Here is an 8,651-nt window from a genome sequence, read left to right as displayed (position 1 = left end):
CTCGAATAATGAGCTCGAATACCGACTCGAATAATGAGCTCGAATACCGAGGTCGAATCGAATAGTAAAAAATATGCGACTCGAATATTCGACCTAACTCGAATAATTTATTAGTCGAATTCGACCTAACTCGAAAAATAAAAAGGGGTATCCGAGCATCCCTAAACAGGACTTCTTATGCTTTTCTGTTAACAATGGCTTTCTTCTTGCCACTCTTCCATAAAGGCCAACTTTGTGCAGTGCAGGGCTAATAGTTGTCCTATGGACAGATTCCCCCACCTGAGCTGTAGATCTCTGCAGCTCATCCAGAGTCACCATGGGCCTCTTTACTGCATTTCTGATCAGCGCTCTCCTTGTTCGGCCTGTGAGTTTAGGTGGACGGCCTTGTCTTGGTAGGTTTACAGTTGTGTCATACCCCTTCCATTTCTGAATGATTGCTTGAACAGTGCTCCGTGGGATGTTCAAGGCTTTGGAAATCTTTTTGTAGCCTAAGCCTGCTTTAATTTTCTCAATAACTTTATCCCGGACCTGTCGGGTGTGTTCTTTGGACTTCATGGTGTTGTTGCTCCCAATATTCTCTTAGACAACCTCTGAGGCTGTCACAGAGCAGCTGTATTTGTACTGACATTAGATTACACACAGGAGCACTCTGTTTAGTCATTAGCACTCATCAGGCAATGTCTATGGGCAACTGACTGCACTCAGAACAAAGGGGGCTGAATAATTACGCATACCCCACTTTGCAGTTATTTGTCTGTAAAAATGTTTAGAATCATGTACGATTTTCTTTCCACTTCTCATGTGTACACCACTTTGCGTTGGTTTTTCACGTGGAATTCCAGTAAAATTGATTCATGTTTGTGGCAGTAATATGACAAAATGTGGAAAACTTCAAGCGGGCCGAATACTTTTGCAAACCACTGTATAACAAAACATGTACATCTAAAGGGATGTCTGGGATGCCTCTTACTATTGTAATGCCCTCACTGCACGGAACAGCTTGTAACAACACAGTGACACTCCACTCTCTTCTGCTGTTACAAACAGGTTTTAGTCAATAGACTTCAGTAATTTACCAAACTTCTACCGTACCTGTACATTTTTTTATGAATTAGCACACAAAAGTCTAAAATACCGAATGCGTTATTAGGGCGGGTTAGGGGATGGGAGTGAGAGAGGAATAGGGCAGGCGTTTTGGAGAGGGAAGAGGGGGATAGGTGGTCTTAAGGGGTACCACTCTTACACCCTCAAGTGCAAAGTTGGGGAACACAACGACCACCTGATAAACAATTGGGATCCAGCTGGTCCCCCTTAGGCCTGGTTCAACACTGGGATCGCAAAAGGCAAATCGCAATCACCTATGGAGTGTGATTGCATTTCTACTAAGCAATTGTGGCTCCATTTTGCAGTGATTGCGTTTTTCGGTCATACCAATCCTCACCAAAAAGGTACAAAGCATAGAAGCGCAAACAAAGCAAAAAAAGATGCAGGCCAACAATTGTAATTCTGGAAAATACCAATTGCACTAGCAAAAACCCGGCAATGCAATTTACAGGTTTATCGCCGTGCTGTTGCTATTGGCAAAATGTGAACGATACAATTCTTAAATCGAAACGTGCTTAATAAAAAAGGGCCCTAATTAGTTAATCTCCATCTAAGATAGTTTATTATATTATTTTTTTAACAGAGTCCTTTGGCTAATCCAGTTGGCTAAAACTAAATCACATTTTGGCCAATAGGATTGTAAGCCGGCCCACCATGGTAAGGTAGACTCTATTAGGGTGAGTTAGGGGATGGGAGTGAGAGAGGAATAGGGGATGGCATTTTGGAGAGGGAAGAGGGGGGTAGGTGGTCTTAAGGGGTACCACTCTTACACCCTCAAGTGCAAAGTCGGGGAACACAACGACCACCTGATAAATAATTGGGATCCAGCTGGTCCCCCTTAGGCCTGGTTCAACACTGGGATCGCAAAAGGCAAATCGAAATCGCGTATGGAGTGTGATTGCATTTCTACTAAGCAATTGTGGTTCCATGTTGCAGTGATTGCGTTATTCGGTCTCATTCCAGAGAATGAGAATTGCGTTCTAACTGCCAGCGAAATGTTGCACGCAGTGCTCTTTTGCGATATACGCACATCACAGGCACTGCAAGGATTTACCGCAGTGCTTTGCTGAATACCGGCTATCAGCAAAGAGCAGAAACACTCCCCACCAAAGCACCCCAAGTGTGAACTGGCCCTTAAGAAACCTTGATTGGTGATTACAAATTGTTGCAACCTGCAGAGTAGAACTCAGGGGTGTATTTAATATGATTTAAATACACCCCCAAATTCTATTAATGGCCTCCTCCTCCCCATAGCCATACCAATCCTCACCAAAAAGGTACAAAGCATAGAAGCACAAACAAAACAAAAAAAGATGCAGGCCAACAATTGTAATTCTGGAAAATAACAATTGCACTAGCAAAAACCCAGCAATGCAATTTACATGTTCATCGCCGTGCTGTTGCTATTGGCAAAATGTGAACAATACAATTTTTAAATCAAAACGTGCTTAATAAAAACAGGGCCCTAATTAGTTAATCTCCATCTAAGATAGTTTATTATATTCTTTTTTTAACAGAGTCCTTTGGCTAATCCAGTTGGCTAAAACTAAATCACATTTTGGCCAATAGGATTGTAAGCCGGCCCACCATGGTAAGGTAGACTCTATTAGGGCGGGTTAGGGGATGGGAGTGAGAGAGGAATAGGGGATGGCGTTTTGGAGAGGGAAGAGGGGGATAGGTGGTCTTAAAGGACTTACGAGGCCGCGGCTGCGCAGTCCGCATAGCCGCGAGTGCGGCTGCGCAGCTCTAGGGCCAACCTCTCCGATCCACGCTACGTAGCGTGGATCGGGGAGGTTGGCCCTAGAGCTGCGCAGCCGCACTCGCGGCTATGCGGACTGCGCAGCCGCGGCCAGAGCGAGCGGCCATTTTGGGAGAGGCAGGGGAGCCGACCCGGCCGTGGGGTCGGGAGCCATCCCCAGGGGGCTGACGAGCGGGGGGGACCCAGCGGATCGGCACGGAGGGCGCGGACGGCGTCCTCCGTGCCATATAAGGTGAAGCAGGTAATTAACTTTTTTATCATTACTTGGCCTCGTAAGTCCTTTAAGGGGTACCACTCTTACACCCTCAAGTGCAAAGTCAGGGAACACAACGACCACCTGATAAATGATTGGGATCCAGCTGGTCCCTCTTAGGCCTGGTTCAACACTGGGATTTCAAAAGGCAAATCGCAATCGTCTATGGAGTGTGATTGCATTTCTACTAAGCAATTGTGGCTCCATGTTGCATTGATTGCGTTTTTCGGTCTCATTCCAGAGAATGAGAATGGCGTTCTAACTGCCAGCAAAATGTTGCACGCAGTGCACTTTTGCGATATACGCACATCACAGGCACTGCAAGGATTTATCGCAGTGCTTTACTGAATACCGGCTATCAGCAAAGAGCAGAAACACTCCCCACCAAAGCACTCCAAGTGGGAACTGGCCCTTAAGAGAACTTGATTGGTGATTACAAATTGTTGCAACCTGCAGAGTAGAACTCAGGGGTGTATTTAAAATGATTTAAATACACCCCCAAATACTATTAATGGCCTCCTCCTCCCCATAGCCATACCAATCCTCACCAAAAAGGTACAAAGCATAGAAGCGTAAACAAAACAAAAAAAGATGCAGGCCAACAATTGTAATTCTGGAAAATACCATTTGCACTAGCAAAAACCCGGCAATGCAATTTACATGTTCATCGCCGTGCTGTTGCTATTGGCAAAATGTGAACAATACAATTTTTAAATCAAAACGTGCTTAATAAAAAAGGGCCCTAATTAGTTAATCTCCATCTAAGATTGCTTATTATAGTCTTTTTTTAACAGAGTCCTTTGGCTAATCCAGTTGGCTAAAACTAAATCACATTTTGGCCAATAGGATTGTAAGCCGGCCCACCATGGTAAGGTAGACTCTATTAGGGCGGGTTAGGGGATGGGAGTGAGAGAGGAATAGGGGATGGCGTTTTGGAGAGGGAAGAGGGGGGTAGGTGGTCTTAACCACTTTACCCCCCCCCCCCCCCCGCGTACGTATTTCTCCGCCCCTTTTTCCATCCTTTAAAAACCAGGGATGGAGAAACACGTACTTTCCGCGTTCCCGACGCTGCCCGCGCTCCCGCTCGTAAACACGCCACCCGCCGCTAGTAAACACGCCGCCGCACGCTCGCCCAGAGATCAATGAACGGGAAAATCCATTCCCGTTCGTTGATCTAAGCCCCGCAATGATCAGCTGCTCTCCTATGGGCAGCGCGATCATTGTGAGAAAAAAACTCACGTGTCCAGCCTCCTTATACTTCCTCTAAGCTTCCGGAAGGAAGCTTGGAGGTCGCATTAAAACAAAAAGTTACTGTGGCCATCTTGTGGCCAAATAGTAAACTACACCCTACACATTTTTCACATACAAATAAATGACTTTTACACATAAAATTAACTCATTACCTCCCACACTCCCCATTTTATTTTTTTTTGTAATTAAAAAAAAATTAAAAAATTTACAATTAAAAAAAATACATAAATAGTTACCTTAGGGACTGAACTTTTTAAATATTTATGTCAAGAGGGTATAACACTGTTACTTTATAAACTATGGGCTTGTAATTAGGGATGGACGCAAAACTGAAAAAAATGCACCTTTATTTCCAAATAAAATATTGGCGCCAAACATTGTGATAGGGACATAATTTAAATGGTTTTATAACCGGGACAAAAGGGCAAATACGTTTCATGGGTTTTAATTACAGTAGCATGCATTATTTAAAAACTATAATGGCCGAAAACTGAAAAATAATTATTTTTTTCCCCACATTTTTCCTATTTTCCCATTAAAACACATTTAGAAAAAAATAATTCTTGGCATAATGTCCCACCTAAAGAAAGCCTAATTGGTGGCGGAAAAAACAAGATATAGTTCATTTCATTGCGATAAGTAATGATAAAGTTATAGATGAATGAATGGAAGGAGAGCTGAAAGGTGAAAATTGCTCTGGTGCTCAGGGGGTAAAACCCCTCAGTGGTGAAGTGGTTAAGGGGTACCACTCTTACACCCTCAAGTGCAAAGTCGGGGGAACACAACGACCACCTGATAAATAATTGGGATCCAGCTGGTCCCCCTTAGGCCTGGTTCAACACTGGGATCGCAAAAGGCAAATCACAATCGCCTATGGAGTGTGATTGCATTTCTACTAAGCAATTGTGGTTCCATGTTGCAGTGATTGCGTTTTTCGGTCTCATTCCAGAGAATGAGAATGGCGTTCTAACTGCCAGCAAAATGTTGCACGCAGTGCACTTTTGCGATATACGCACATCACAGGCACTGCAAGGATTTACCGCAGTGCTTTGCTGAATACCGGCTATCAGCAAAGAGCAGAAACACTCCCCACCAAAGCACCCCAAGTGTGAACTGGCCCTTAAGAGAACTTGATTGGTGATTACAAATTGTTGCAACCTGCAGAGTAGAACTCAGGGGTGTATTTAAAATGATTTAAATACACCCCCAAATTCTATTAATGGCCTCCTCCTCCCCATAGCCATACTAATCCTCACCAAAAAGGTACAAAGCATAGAAGCGCAAACAAAACAAAAAAAGATGCAGGCCAACAATTGTAATTCTGGAAAATACCAATTGCACTAGCAAAAACACGGCAATGCAAATTTACATGTTCATCGCCGTGCTGTTGCTATTGGCAAAATGTGAACGATACAATTCTTAAATCAAAACGTGCTTAATATAAAAGGGCCCTAATTAGTTAATCTCTATCTAAGATAGTTTATTATATTCTTTTTTTTAACAGAGTCCTTTGGCTAATCCAGTTGGCTAAAACTAAATCACATTTTGGCCAATAGGATTGTAAGCCGGCCCACCATGGTAAGGTAGACTCTATTAGGGCGGGTTAGGGGATGGGAGTGAGAGAGAAATAGGGGATGGCGTTTTGGAGAGGGAAGAGGGGGATAGGTGGTTTTAAGGGGTACCACTCTTACACCCTCAAGTGCAAAGTCGGGGAACACAACGACCACCTGATAAATAATTGGGATCCAGCTGGTCCCCCTTAGGCCTGGTTCAACACTGGGATCGCAAAAGGCAAATTGCAATAGTCTATGGAGTGTGATTGCATTTCTACTAAGCAATTGTGGCTCCATGTTGCATTAATTGCGTTTTTCGGTCTCATTCCAGAGAATGAGAATGGCGTTCTAACTGCCAGCAAAAAGTTGCACGCAGTGCACTTTTGCGATATACGCACATCACAGGCACTGCAAGGATTTACCGCAGTGCTTTACTGAATACCGGCTATCAGCAAAGAGATGCAGGCCAACAATTGTAATTCTGGAAAATACCAATTGCACTAGCAAAAACCCGGCAATGCAATTTTCATGTTCATCGCCGTGCTGTTGCTATTGGCAAAATGTGAACAATACAATTTTTAAATCAAAACGTGATTAATAAAAAAGGGCCCTAATTAGTTAATCTCCATCTAAGATAGTTTATTATTTTCTTTTTTTAACAGAGTCCTTTGGCTAATCCAGTTGGCTAAAACTAAATCACATTTTGGCCAATAGGATTGTAAGCCGGCCCACCATGGTAAGGTAGACTCTATTAGGGCGGGTTAGGGGATGGGAGTGAGAGAGAAATAGGTGATGGCGTTTTGAAGAGGGAAGAGGGGGATAGGTGGTCTTAAGGGGTACCACTCTTACACTCTCAAGTGCAAAGTCGGGGAACACAACGACCATCTGATAAATAATTGGGATCCAGCTGGTCCCCCTTAGGCCTGGATCAACACTGGGATTGCAAAAGGCAAATTGCAATCGCCTATGGAGTGTGATTGCATTTCTACTAAGCAATTGTGGCTCCATGTTGCAGTGATTGCGTTTTTCGGTCTCATTCCAGAGAATGAGAATAGCGGTCTAACTGCCAGCAAAATGTTGCACGCAGTGCACTTTTGCGATATACGCACATCACAGGCACTGCAAGGATTTACCGCAGTGCTTTGCTGAATACCGGCTATCAGCAAAGAGCAGAAACACTACCCACCAAAGCACCCCAAGTGTGAACTGGCCCTTAAGAGAACTTGATTGGTGATTACAAATTGTTGCAACCTGCAGAGTAGAACTCAGGGGTGTATTTAAAATGATTTAAATACACCCCCAAATACTATTAATGGCCTCCTCCTCCCCATAGCCATACCAATCCTCACCAAAAAGGTACAAAGCATAGAAGCGCAAACAAAACAAAAAAAGATGCAGGCCAACAATTGTAATTCTGTAAAATACCAATTGCACTAGCAAAAACCCGGCAATGCAATTTACATGTTCATCGCCGTGCTGTTGCTATTGGCAAAATGTGAACGATACAATTTTTAAATCAAAACGTGCTTAATAAAAAAGGGCCCTAATTAGTTAATCTCCATCTAAGATTGTTTATTATAGTCTTTTTTTAACAGAGTCCTTTGGCTAATCCAGTTGGCTAAAACTAAATCACATTTTGGCCAATAGGATTGTAAGCCGCCCCACCATGGTAAGGTAAACTCTATTAGGGATGGTTAGGGGATGGGAGTGAGAGAGAAATAGATGATGGTGTTTTGGAGAGGGAAGAGGGGGATAGGTGGTCTTAAGGGGTACCACTCTTACACTCTCAAGTGCAAAGTCGGGGAACACAACGACCATCTGATAAATAATTGGGATCCAGCTGGTCCCCCTTAGGCCTGGTTCAACACTGGGATCGCAAAAGGCAAATTGCAATCGCCTATGGAGTGTGATTGCATTTCTACTAAGCAATTGTGGTTCCATGTTGCAGTGATTGCGTTTTTCGGTCTCATTCCAGAGAATGAGAATGTCGTTCTAACTGCCAGCAAAATGTTGCACGCAGTGCACTTTTGCGATATACGCACATCACAGGCACTGCAAGGATTTACCGCAGTGCTTTACTGAATACCGGCTATCAGCAAAGAGATGCAGGCCAACAATTGTAATTCTGGAAAATACCAATTGCACTAGCAAAAACCCGGCAATGCAATTTACATGTTCATTGCCGTGTTGTTGCTATTGGCAAAATGTGAACAATACAATTTTTAAATCAAAACGTGCTTAATAAAAAAAGGGCCCTAATTAGTTAATCTCCATCTAAGATAGTTTATTATATTCTTTTTTAACAGAGTCCTTTGGCTAATCCAGTTGGCTAAAACTAAATCACATTTTGGCCAATAGGATTGTAAGCCGGCCCACCATGGTAAGGTAGACTCTATTAGGGCGGGTTAGGGGATGGGAGTGAGAGAGGAATAGGGGATGGCGTTTTGGAGAGGGAAGACGGGGGTAGGTGGTCTTAACCACTCTACCCCCCCGCGTACGTATTTCTCCGCCCCTTTTTCCATCCTTTAAAAACCAGGGACGGAGAAACACGTACTTTCCGCGTTCCCGACGCTGCCCGCGCTCCCGCTCGTAAACACGCCACCCGCCGCTAGTAAACACGCCGCCGCCCGCTCGCCCAGAGATCAATGAACGGGAAAATCCATTCCCGTTCGTTGATCTAAGCCCCGCAATGATCAGCTGCTCTCCTATGGGCAGCGCGATCATTGTGAGA

This window comes from Hyperolius riggenbachi, chromosome 9 (genome assembly GCF_040937935.1).
Source record: "Hyperolius riggenbachi isolate aHypRig1 chromosome 9, aHypRig1.pri, whole genome shotgun sequence".
Taxonomy (NCBI): Eukaryota; Metazoa; Chordata; class Amphibia; order Anura; family Hyperoliidae; genus Hyperolius; species Hyperolius riggenbachi.
The sequence above is the reverse complement of the archived record's forward strand: the minus strand, read 5'-3'. Positions refer to the sequence as shown.